Below are 13,179 nucleotides of genomic sequence, written 5' to 3' on the forward strand. Positions count from 1 at the left end.
CGGATGAACACAGGAGAATCCTTTTCTCTAGGCAAACATAGTTTTGCAAGCAGAGGTGTTTGCTATACTTAAACTGGCAAGCAAACATAAAGCATTGGAAGGTAACGAGGGGGTTTATTCCTATTTTGAAAGTTAAACTATCCTTAAGGCGATCCAAAAGAACCATCTCAGCGCTAGTCCAGGAATGCAGAGACGCATTGGAAAGACTGGCAGCACTCGAAGAAGTGAGACTAAGGTGGGTTTCAGGACACCAGAGTGTCTAGGGCAATGAACGAGCTGACAAACTAGCAAGGTATTAGGCATACCTCATCCTCAACAAAAAGTAAATTTTTCAAAATTTAATAATTGGACCGGGGAAAAAACAAGTAAGAAATGGAGAAAGACCTAAGAATGTAGACAGACCTAGGAGATGATACCAAACACAGGGGATCAAAAACTTGGTGGAAATCCTAACTGACATAATTGCCTTAACAGGAATCTAGACCTTCTTGGTATAAGATCAACCCGTACTGTCCGCGGTTGAGGTACTGTGAGGAAACTTCATACCACACATTACGAATTTGCCATAGGTGGAGTCACCTGAGAAGGAAAACTTTTTGGAGCATTGACAATCCAACAGGAAGATCTTAAAGATCCGGACGAGGACAACATTCTGGGGTTAATGAAAAGGGACTTGCTTGCCGAGCTCTAGCTCCTCCATCCTTATTACTATTACTACTACAATTTAACCATATTCTAGTGGCCGATGAAATTTGGACGTGCAGTGATATAATCCGCTGATAAAGGGTTTTGCTCATTTCAAAAATTCCAATCTTAGAGACCTCTTAATTACATCAGTTGAGAATTATAATCAAGATTAATTAGGTAACAGTGACAAGTGTTTTTTGGACATTTTTAAAATTATTATTATTAATTTCTTATTATTATTACCAGTCTGATTCGGATCACCTTGAGAAGCGTTTAATTGAAGGATATATTATAGATTTTAAATAAGTTTAACATTTACCTCAAAATATAAAACATTCTTTCTTGTCTTGTATGCAGAAAATAGTCTCTGATAATTGCAAAAACAACAAATGAAACTGCATCTACAGCTTGACGCACCACCGCGTATCCCGTTACCTACTGCTCAAAACAAAAGAATCTCTTGTCAGCCATTGTAACAGACAAATACTTTGTCTAAATGGCTTTGTGCTCTGGCTTTATGCTCCCGACCTACTCCTCTAGTAAACAGGAATAGCTAGGAGAAAACGCGCGCTTGTGCAATTTGAGGCTCGGAACCTTTACGAAAAGTTCGTTTTTCGGCAGTGTTTGGCGGGAAATCAGTAGAGCAGCTCGCGTGACTTCCAGCTTAAGCTCTGTGGCTTTTATCGCGACGTATATCGTGTTTAGAGAAATTAATTATTCGGTCATTAAGGCTGTAGGTGTTATGATTAGAGTTAAAAAATTATAGTTATTACCAGGCCTGAAAACTCATTAACGTGTGTTAAAGTTGTTCAGGAACTTTCCATGCGTTAGGTCATTTGTTTTCATTAGGGAAAAGTTAGTTTCAAGTAAGCAATTTTATTGAAATTAAATTTAATTAAAATAGTTTTTTGCACACTAATGAAGAACTAGTGAAACAAAATAAATTAATTATAAAGTGAACAATATAAAGAAAAGAAATTTAAGTAATTAAAAAAATTTAACTATCGTGCCTATATAAAGCAAAGTACGCACACCGTAAGGCTTATAAAGTGTAGCTTTTTAATCAGTACGTAAAGTATATCTGGCAATTATTTGACTTTGAATTTATAATTAGTTATTATAAAAAATTACGCACAGTGGTAGTCATCCCAATCACTATATTAAAAAAAAAACTATACGATGAAAAAATTTTAAAAATAGCTCTAAAAATTTGGCATGTCAATATTCCTGGTGCAGTTTTTATGACATCCGATTTGGATGCAAAAGGTTCTGGGTTCAAATTCACTTAATAATATATACATTTCTCTATAACATATACATTTCTTAGTTTTTCCAACGTGGATTAAGGTTACAAAGGAAATTTGTTTTTATCTAATAAGGCTAATAATGTCTTATATTTTTACATTAAAATAATGAATGAATTTATTTATTACACGTTAAATATTTATGTATCTATATTATGTATCCATTTAGAATATTTTTATTATTTTAATTTGAAACATTATTGTTAAATTATCAATTTAATTAAAATTTTTATTTAATAATATTAAAATATATTATTTCTCTTTTTAATAAGAACCAAATTTAAGATATACGCAAATGATCTTTTATTGGGCATTTATCCTATACTGGTTTTAGATTTAACGTGGATTGAGCTTTAGTTAAATCTTATTTACGTAATTAATCACAAATGTAATTAACTAGATGATAAATCATCAGAAGTCATATTAATTAGAAAACTGTTTTAGAACCTGTATTCTTTATATTCTTTACATCGAATTTTATGAACTCTCCTTAGTATTGCGATTTTCAATTATAAGTCGATGATACATAAATATTATATTCATGACTCACTGAGTCTCAGTGCTGGTATTGATATTTCTTTCAAAATCTGCATTTAAAAGCTTGGATTAATAATGGTTACTAAACCTAAATTTCGTAAACGCATAACGTCTTGCATTAAAAATTCTGACTCTGTACTAAAGTCTCTTTTCTCATATAGATACAATTTAGTGAAAAAAACCAAAATTGAAGTGGGTGAGGTACTAGTATTATCACATTTTAATTTTGCCGATACATATGGACCCGGAATATGGAGCGGAAAGCTCAGAACTCATGTATTCAGTTTATGTGTGGCATGAATCAGCGACAACATGTTTCTCATAAACTTACGCCACTAAGCTGGTTGTCTATGTATAGCAGAAGATCATTATACTTTCATGATTTAATATGTCCCATATATCTCACTAGACAAATAGCTTGCCGCACTGATGTGCATAATTTAAATATCCGGATAAAGTATACTTTGACAATCGTCAAACACAGTAGGGATTTCTTGCGATATAGCAGCCACAATTAATAAGTTCGAATTCTCTAAATTTAATATCTCTTTGCCGACTTTTGAAAGCAACATTAGACGGCAACTTTTTTAGCAGAATTCGATACAAATTTCATTAGTTTTGAGTTACTTTGTTTTATTTATCTAAATTAAGTTTTTGTCTTTAACTTAAATTTTTTTAAGGGAAATTAATGTATTCTAAGGCATAACGTAATAAGTGTCACTTCACTAAGGTGTCGTGTATATATTCTATAGAAACTTTCTCACTATGCCTATGTGACAGATTTTTTAGTGAAGTTGTTTGATATTATTCCTCCCGCGGAAATTATCAAGGGGTGGATTCATATTTGTTTCGATTTCCACGTGTTTTGTATATTATATTCCAGATTCTCGTACTTCTGTATCATCTCTCTCTCAGTCTTAATAATATTATGAGATACTGGGAATGATATATCGATAATTTTACCCAACTTTTCTTTCTTCTTTATAAGAAGAATATCCAGTCTGTTGTAGTCAACTGTCCTATAGATAATTATGAACCTATCCCAATATAGTACGCAATTCTCCGACTCCAGTACTGGTTGTGCCTCACATTTATAGTATGGTGTAGAGTCCTCTTTTAGCTGACTGTTCTTGAGTGCTAGTTGTTGGTGTATAATGTCCCAACTGTTCGTCTCTTCCGAGGTATACGTTGTTCAACAGTACTGGACATCCGCCCATTTTATCTATTACCTCTCCAACGTTGCCACATTTTCGGTATCTATCTGGCATATTTTTTTATAACAGTATCGCTTGTAGTTGTTAGTTACCATCATAGCCAAATTATTGAGTAATCCACATCTATTCCTTCACTGTACAAAAGTTTTGGCTATCTTATAGCCTCTTATCTTTAATTTCTGATGTTTTCTTTTTTCGCTGGTATATCCAGTTGATAGTAAGGCTAAGAAAGTCTAAGGGATTTATAGCCATTGTCTTCCTTAGCAACTTTTATTATTTCAACCTTTCCTGCATCATCTGCTTTTTATTACTAAGATACACTTGATGCTAACAAATCCTTTTCCACCTCCTTTGCGTGAACATATTATCTTCCTACTGGTGAATTACGGTACAGTTTCCTAAATTTTGTGAATATTCTCTGGGTCAGTTTATCTAGCTCTTATAAATCCATGACAGACCATTTAAAAATTCCAAATAAATACATAAGTACTAGTATCCCCATGCATTCATGGCCTGAGAGATCGGTGTTCATCAATTTAATCATGTGATAATTTTCTTGGAATTCTCTTTTCACCATTGCATGGTCTTGATTTTGTCGCATCCTTAGGTAACGGTAAGTTTCTTTTAATGGTAGCTGGCTTATATCATGATGGTGTATCTAAAGGTGACACCTCCACAACTTCATTCTTGATAGTTATTCTTCTACACTTCCAAAATTCATTCTGATGTTCTGACTGTAGATTTAACGATGTTCATCAGTTCAAAAAGATTGTGATTGATGTGATTGTGAGTTGATTCAAAAGATCTGTCTCGCTATACAGGGTGTCTACTATAAAAACCGCCAAACTATAAGAGGTGATTAAACTAGTTATCTGCAACAAAAAAGTCGTATAACATTTTTTCGAAAAGTTGTTTAGTTCTTCTGGTATTTAACATTTTTTGATTTTATCAAATCAATGCTTTGGGTAGAAATCGATCGGAATATACGGTCCGGTAAGATGGCCGTCCTGAAGCCCTGACCTTACGCCCCTTGACTTTTATGTCTGGGGCACATTAAAATCTAATGTTCATTCGTATTAATATTAATACTCGAGACAAACTAATTAATCGAATTAGTGTGTGTTGCAATGAAATACGACAAAAACGCGTTGAACGAATTGTTGATATTGTCAGAAGAAGATGCATCAAATCTATTGAACAAGAGGGAAGACATTTTGAACAATTGTTATAATTTTAGGTTTGTTTAATGAAATTTTGATTTTTTAATTTTGGTCAATCAAGAAATATAAAATTTGAAAATTTTCAATTTTTGTGGTTTTCTTTCTTTTGTCCATGATATTGCTGTGAAAACAAATAGCTATCACAAAAGTAAGTATATCATTGGAAAGTATATTAAATGCAATAGTTTCTGCTGAAAAAAAAAACATGTCCCTATTTACCAAATTTTAGAAAAACGACAACGAAGAAGATACCACTAATTTTGAACATTTCCCAAATGTTACATTTAACTTCTGATAACACCCGGTATAAAAAATTACTCAAAAACTTAAATATACCCATCTTATAGCAAATTTAATTCTCTTTCAGATGGTATATCTAAAGTTTATGTGCTGGTAAGAATAACGGAGATATTCTTGTTTATATGAAAAAAAAAAGAAATTTGATAAAATCAAAAAATGTTAAATACCAGAAGAACTAAACAACTTTTCGAAAAAATGTTATACGACTTTTTTGTTGCAAATGACTTGTTTAATCACCTCTTAAAGTTTGGCGGTTTTTATAGTAGACACCTTGTATAGTTTAAGGTCATCCATATAAAGTAAATGAGACAATCTTTTCTGATGCTAAGTGTTTCACCTAAAGACACGATCTGTCTAGTTCAGGAGAATCGACATCGAATTCAAAGTAAGGTAAAATAACCGGCAACAGTGGCTTGGAAGACTGCTCTCTTTATGCTGATATTTGCAATAGTTTGTCTATCCGTCCACAAACTGGTTTTCCATCACACCATTAGATGCTAAAGGATTCCTTTTATCTTTGGGTCAAAATTATATATATCCAAAACTTTTATATGCTAATCATGAGGTACTAAATCATAGGCTTTTGCATAATTTATATAGCAAAAACTTGATGATTTCGTTTTCTTCTTTAGACTTGCTCAAGGAATACTGCAAGGATGGTAAACTGTTGTTTAAAACTAAGAGAATCTCTTTTACATCCTTTTTTCCTTTTTCTCGAATATTTGAATTTTCATATTGAATTTTATATTTTTATATTGAATTTTCTCGGTTGTGTTAGTATAATTGCTGTAGATCTTGCTTCATTAGAGCTGAAAACGATTTCCAGATCGTTGAGAAACAGGTGATAGGCCTATGGTTCTTAGAGTCCACTCTGTCATCCTTTTCGAAAAGCAGAAATCTGTTTTCTTCAAAGAGATATTTAGGAGATGGAAAATTATTTATCTAAAAGTTATGATTTAAATTAAAAAAAACATCCGCTACTGTTAACTCTGTACCTCGCATCCTTTCAACGGCTTCCCCAAAATAGTGTCCAACCATGTTGCAGACTTAAGTTCTTCACCTTAGAGCAGATACTCTTCTACCATTCATTCTTGTTATCATCTATAGCAGCAGCCTGATGTTGGTTTCTTTTTTTTCAGTTTGCGGAAAAACCATTGCCTGCTGGAGTTGAATTCGTTTTTTTGCTCTTTCCGTTTGATAAGTTTGCTATATTTTCTCAAACTTGATTCCTTAGCTTTAATTTTTTTGTGCGAGTTACTCCTTGTAGTTTATCACCTCTTTCTTGCTATATCCTTGCTCTTTCTGGAGGTTTCCTTTGATGGATTTCCTTATAGGTATTCTCTAATAATTTCGATCTTTGCTCTTATTTGGTCTATGTTTTTGGTCAGCCGTCATTTTCACGCCGGTTCCTTATTTTGCTGATGATGGTTACTTTGTCATGAAAAACATGCTTAGCACTATAGATGCATATCTTGAAAGGTGTTATTTCTACTGAGGCACTCATCCAGCACTCGATCAATGGTAGTTTGTGTTTTCTTTCTGTGCAGTAATTAAGAAAAAAATGTTTGTTACTAGTTATGAACTCCTCTGTTTTATGTTAAGGATTTGTCGACAAAATTAGCATTTATAAAAGAAAGGACCAATTCACATGTAACATAAATAACTGTATACAACAACATATTTAGAAGTTTTCCTTATATTATGTCTAATTAAAGTAGAATTTAAGGTTTTACAAAAATTTAAGCCATTAGCAAGCTATTCAAGCTATTAGCTTCCGGAAATTCATGAATGCTGTGGCAACAGCTTTTAATGAGAAACATTCTCACAGCGACCTTATAATTCTCTGAAGCGACATATCTTAATAGGATTTAGTGTTTAAATTATGCATGTATTACACTTGCTGAGTTTATTCCAAAATTTATATGGTGCCTCAAAATGGTGTAAGAACTTTAAAGAACTCACATCGCGTTGTTATTTTCTATATGTTTCCATTAAAATTTACACTTATAAGTAGCAAATTTAGTTTCCTCTTCCACTAATCTATTTTGCGGTATATTTTATAATCAAAACTCCTGCTTATGAAGTCTTTCAGTGGCGCCTTTGACAAATAAACGGTAAAATAATGCATTGATAAAGGCGATTATAATAATTTCGATCAATATAATGGTAAGTCGCATTAATAGTTTATAGAAAGTTCTTATGAGATTATTCAATTGCTGAACATCCTCTATAGGGGGATTTCAGAATTCATTCACTGGAGCTACAGGTTTGTGTAAACCGTGAAAAAGACAAGTATATTGGGCTTAATCATTTGGCGTTCAGAAATTTAAGAAAAAGTCATAGTTTGCAATAATATTATGAAAAAAATTAATCAGGCAAGATTTTTGTATTTTTTTTTTTACCTTCATTTAAAATTCAGGTATTATTACTGTTACTTAGTATAGAACACCCCAGCATGTTATGACTTATTCCAATTTTATGATATATTCTGAATAATTTTTGTCCTCGTATTGCAAACCCTAAGCCTAAAGTTAATGATTTGTCAAATATGACGTAACAAACTAACGAAACATATGAAATTCAAACATCAATATTTATTCTAGATTTATTGCCACTAATATTTGATCTATTGTCCATTTGATTTAAGGCATCCTTTGCAATGAACATTTTGGTTGCAGGGTGTCTCAAATAGAAACTATGCTATTATTTCCGAACAGTTTTTAATTTTTGAACCTACTTGATAACAGTTTTTCATGCATTGAAGATCAATTAAATGGCCACCAAGTTCACCAGATATAACCCCATTAGATTTTTTCTTATAGTACTTATTTGAAGTCCAAAGTTTATGTGAATAGACCAAATATTATTGATGATTTAATACAACGAATTCGACAAGAAATTAGACTAATCGACCCGCAAGTGATTAAGCAATTGGAAGTTATTTACTGACTTCAAAAATGCGTTAAAGTAAATATACAACAAATTGAACATCAATTGCTATAAATATTGTATAAATTTGTATTTTTTAATATTGTATGTTTCATTATTATGACACGTCAAATTTGACAAACTGCTGACTTTAGGCATTTGGTATTTTATACAAAAAGTAATCAGAATATATTGTAGAATTGTAAGATGTTATGATATACAGAGTGTTTTAAAAAAAAAATGTTGACGCCATAGTTTCTAGTTAAGGCATCTTCATCATCTAGATAGATTTTTATTGCAAAAATCGCGCAAGTGACAATGCTAATCGACGTGTCCGAAAAATGAAAGAAGAAAAAAATACCTGGATTTTAAATCAATTTGTTCCTTTTATCCTGAATGCATTGTATATAAATAACTTGAAACCATTTAAATAATATGTATTATACAAACAATCAAAGAAGCTTTTTTACATAAAAACAAATTTTATATAAGAACTTTTGCGCTTTTTAAAATTCACAAGACTAAAAAAATAATGCGGAAGGTAAATCCAGCGCTGATTTACATCGCTCTCCAGTGCAAGTTGTTAGATACTTCAGAATAAATTTAGGACTTGGAGTTCATTTTAGTAAGCGAATATTAGAAGCATAAATCGAAGATATTCAGAGGCTTTTTAAAGTGGATTTTTAATGTAAAATAATGAAATTTTCTATTAACAGTTGTTTGACTCATTCAAGTTATAAAACTCTTCGTGTTCAGTTACAAAGATGTTGTTGTTTAATTTTATATAATGAAAAGAAATTGATTCGAGTTTACTCTTGTTCGCAAGTTTATTTATCCGCTGCCTCGCTGTCCAACATAATTAGAATCCTCTTGTTTGTATATCCTCTTTCCTTGTTTTCTTTTGTGAAGTCGAGACTAGCAGGGATTTCGGCATAAAACACAATAAAACAGTCTTTTAAAAAATAAAAAAAAAATAGGCCTTGTCTTGTTTTTTACTAAAATATTCCTACTTTTTTATAAAATGCCCAAAGCAATATTCATGGTAACTAGCACGTGGCAAATGTGCAAAGCTCCTTCAAACAAGCAAATTTTGGTATAGTAACGTTATGTACATCTCCAGTTTTATGGTTGATATACTACATGCCTATGAAAGAAATATATGTAAAACATGAATATGATACTACCACATGCCCAGTGAGATAGGAGATATTTCTGACAGGTATAAATATGCCAATAAGATATTCTGGCTTCTTTATCAGGCTTATGATTATGCTTTATGAGTTTATCATTAGCCGGGTTGTGAATGTAAATAACCTGCTTGACAACGTCACGCGTGGTATGTGGCCTTTCTTCCGTTTTTGGCTATAGAACTCGAGCGCCTCGAAGACCCGATTGCTAAACTCTAAAAAAACATCGCAAGTAGTTAATAAAATTTTACCAAATTCTCATTATTTTATTATTCGTAGTTTTCCTATAACGTCAGATATTTTATTGCCAAACTGCGACTGTTTCCTATAAGATCACAGGGTCATAGTGTCAAGAATCATAAAGAGCCATTATTATTTAAATATACTTTGAAATCAGCTTAGATTGTGACAAGCAGTGTCATCCATGTACATTAAAATTATGTTCAGGCCTATATTCACTTCACTTCGAAGTGTCTGCTTGCTAAATGCAGGCTTAAATCCTCAAGCGAATATTGACATTATGATTATTTTAGTGGAAATGGATAATCTGGTATATTTGTTTAAGGTACGGTTGAAATTTTAAGATAGGCAATTCATGTAAGTAAAATTTGCTTTGTAATATGCTAATTTTACTGTTATGTATAAAATAAGTTCTTATTATGAAGTTAAAATTTAAATTAATACATGATATTTGTAAAATGGTTTTAAATAATGACTTTCCTTTTTCTATTCAGGGTATCCCAGATAAAATTTTACACATGGGGATTTCATACACGTAAAGAGATATAGTAGGTTCAGTTAAATGGGGCAAAAGTTATGCTGTTCTAACCCCAATTAGGTGCGATATTAAGATCCACGATATCCACAGGGAAAATATCGGTCTAGATCTAAAAATTAGCTTGTTAGGTTTAGCCCGATATAATATAAAAACTTTAAATTAGTAATAAAAACTATAGGTAACAGTTATTGGAAATATTTTTTTTACGTTTTTTATTATTTATTTAAATAAAACAAATGTAACCTCTGTTTTTATTCTCCAACAGAAAACCGATTAAATATTTTATAGCCCACTTTAATTTAAATTTTTATTTACAAGATTTATTAAGGCTTTCAATATTTTTATCAATTTTTTTTACAAATAAATTTGCAAAAATGCTTAACCAATAGTATTTTTATGATGTTTTAAAATTTTAATCTTGCATTTTAAAATTACTTTTGATATCAGATTACCTATGCAACGAAGAAAAATGATTGCAAGTGCTTCGTTCGATGAAATCTCCTATCATCGTATTCATCTTCGTTGTCTTTATTATGTTATTTATTGCAGAAACACAAGGCTGTCATATTCTTTAACATTGAATCAAGGGATTTTTTTTCAGGCAACAAGCCTCCTCTGAGAACTAGTGAGTCCACAAGTGAATTTTTTTGTGCTATTTTTTTCTGGTTAGAATATCGGATTTCTCATGAACTGAATAACCGAATTATAGGTTTTTATATCGTCACATAGAATGAATTCAGAAATTTACACGCAACCCTAAGCTTTTACCTTAGGGAAACATAAAATGTTTAGTGTACTGATAGGAATGTCACAGCTTTTCCTTATTAAGCAGAAATTTATCAGAAAGCTTCTTGCTTCCAAATTCCTTCTTCTTCCTTCCTTTTTGCTTCTTCGTAACCAAAATATTGTTCGAGCAACTATATTTCTTTTAATTACGAAAATTCTCAATTTTACCTAACACAATATCCTTTGAAAGTTACATTGATGTATCTTGCCTTTGGATTGGTTTTCAAATGATATATAATTCCAACCATTTTTTTTATTTCTTCCTCAGATTTACCATCACATATATTTTATTACCAGCATTTCTTCATTTTGTGATAACGTTAGTATTATCAGCTCTTGATTTGTTTTATAGGAAAGTTCAAGTTATTAAAAGCAAGTTCATTAGTACATGAACACCTGCTGTTTTTCTTAAAGAAAATTAACTTTTTAAATATTTAATTTACCAAATTATTAAAAATAATATTATGTTTAACATTAAGTTAGTAGAATAAGTACCTGTGGTGCCATGTAAATTTAATATTACAAAGTCTGTAAACCATTACAAACTAATTTATCCCGTTTTATGTCGTGAAACCATCTAGCAGTTATGTTTTAAAATTATGAAGTAAGGTATCTGGAGCCGAAAAGTTAAACTATTTAAACTATAAAAACAAATATTATTTAAAAAGAAATAAAACAGGGCAAGAATGATATTCGAAAAAAGTATAGTTTATAAAATATGTGTAATTCTAAATTATTAAATCGTAAAGTCATATCTTTAAGGCTTTAAAAGTATTATCTTATTTATTTTTTTGAGGAATTTGAAATAATTTTTCTAAGAAACTAAACTAATTTTTCATTTTATTGTAGGTAGGTATTGAAAATTTCTTTTAAAAAGCAGTAATTTTTATACGATGCTGTTATATTATATACGATGACATTTTTCATTCGAGATTAATTTTTTGTTAGAATAATTGACCATTGGTATACATATACACTATACGTTGCAAATATTATATTGTAACATATTTGCTCAATTTTAGAATATTTTTCTACTGAAGTATAATTACCAAATAAAAAAATCATATTCAAGGTTTTGAAAATATTTAATTTAAATATCTGTGGATTGAGTGCAAAAATGTATACTGCAGAAGTCATTTATCTACTTAATTGAATAATTGTTTAACTTACAATAACTAGAACCAAGGTTATAAGAATGTTTCTTTTACTTAGCGCATGTAATGCGTTAAATCTATTTAGGTTAAGTAGTATACAGGGTGTCCGGAAAGTCAACGATAATACTGAAGGGGCTGATGGAGCAACTCATAAGCACCCAGAAAAACATAAAATGACCTTAGTAAAAAATCGATGGTTTTCGAGATATTGGCACTTTAGTGGAAGTCACCAAAATCCTACTCTTGAATCAGATTTTCGATTGTCACGCCTTAAAAATAGATATTTTTTAGAATCTCTTTTTAGCTATGCAACACTGAATAGCCATTTTAGTGATCAAAGACAAACAATAAACTAAACGGCCAAAAAATTTAATAAGAAATCTATTCTACAATAAACTACTACTTATTTTTATTTTGAATTTGACCGCTCATACTGGACCGAAAAATTGTTCGGTAACCCGGCTAATACCTTAAAAAGTTTGCTCATTTAATTTAATTTTAAAATTACCCAATATGTTTTAAAAAAAGCTTTACTGTTATTGTGATAGAGTGCAAGATAAACCTAATCTACCTTATAAAAAAATAAATAAATTTATAATTATGTTATTTTCAAAAAATATTTTTATTTAACTTAAAAAAAAATTAAAAATCAAGTAATATGTTCGAACTGTCTACCACCAACGCGAATGCAGGCGTGGCTTCTTTTAATAAATGACCTATTGATCCATCTTGCATTCCTGGCAGCGTTAAGATCTTGGGCTGAATCATTTATTCGCTGCCGTAATTCAGCAATATTATTTATTGGTCTTGCATAAACCTTTTCTTTTATGCAACCCCAGTAAAAAAAATCGAGGGGGTTTAGGTCTGGAGACCTGGGAGGCCATACAACTGGACCAAGTCGGCCAATCCATCTGTTGGTGTATGTTTGGTTTAAATACCGACGAACTTCATGAGCATAATGTGTCGGGCAACCATCATTTTGCAACCACATTATTCGGCGACTGGCCAAAGGAACATCTTCTAAAAGAATTGGTAGATTGTTTCGACAAATCTAAATAAGCCTGCCAGTTCAAATTTTCTGGTA

The 13,179-nt window shown here is 31.1% G+C and overlaps 1 protein-coding gene across 2 annotated transcripts in view; it reads left to right on the forward strand.

The window, feature by feature from the left end:
- Nucleotides 1-1,322: 1,322 nt before the first annotated feature.
- The window catches only part of LOC126741272 (leucine-rich repeat and immunoglobulin-like domain-containing nogo receptor-interacting protein 1), a 266,837-nt gene continuing 254,980 nt past the window's right edge, over nucleotides 1,323-13,179 (forward strand). For both annotated transcript variants that reach the window (XR_007662150.1, XM_050447655.1), the window contains exon 1: nucleotides 1,323-1,553. The gene's annotated coding sequence lies outside the window, so the exon portion shown is untranslated. The remainder of the gene's footprint in view (nucleotides 1,554-13,179) is intronic.

This window comes from Anthonomus grandis, chromosome 10 (genome assembly GCF_022605725.1).
Source record: "Anthonomus grandis grandis chromosome 10, icAntGran1.3, whole genome shotgun sequence".
Classification (NCBI taxonomy): domain Eukaryota; kingdom Metazoa; phylum Arthropoda; class Insecta; order Coleoptera; family Curculionidae; genus Anthonomus; species Anthonomus grandis.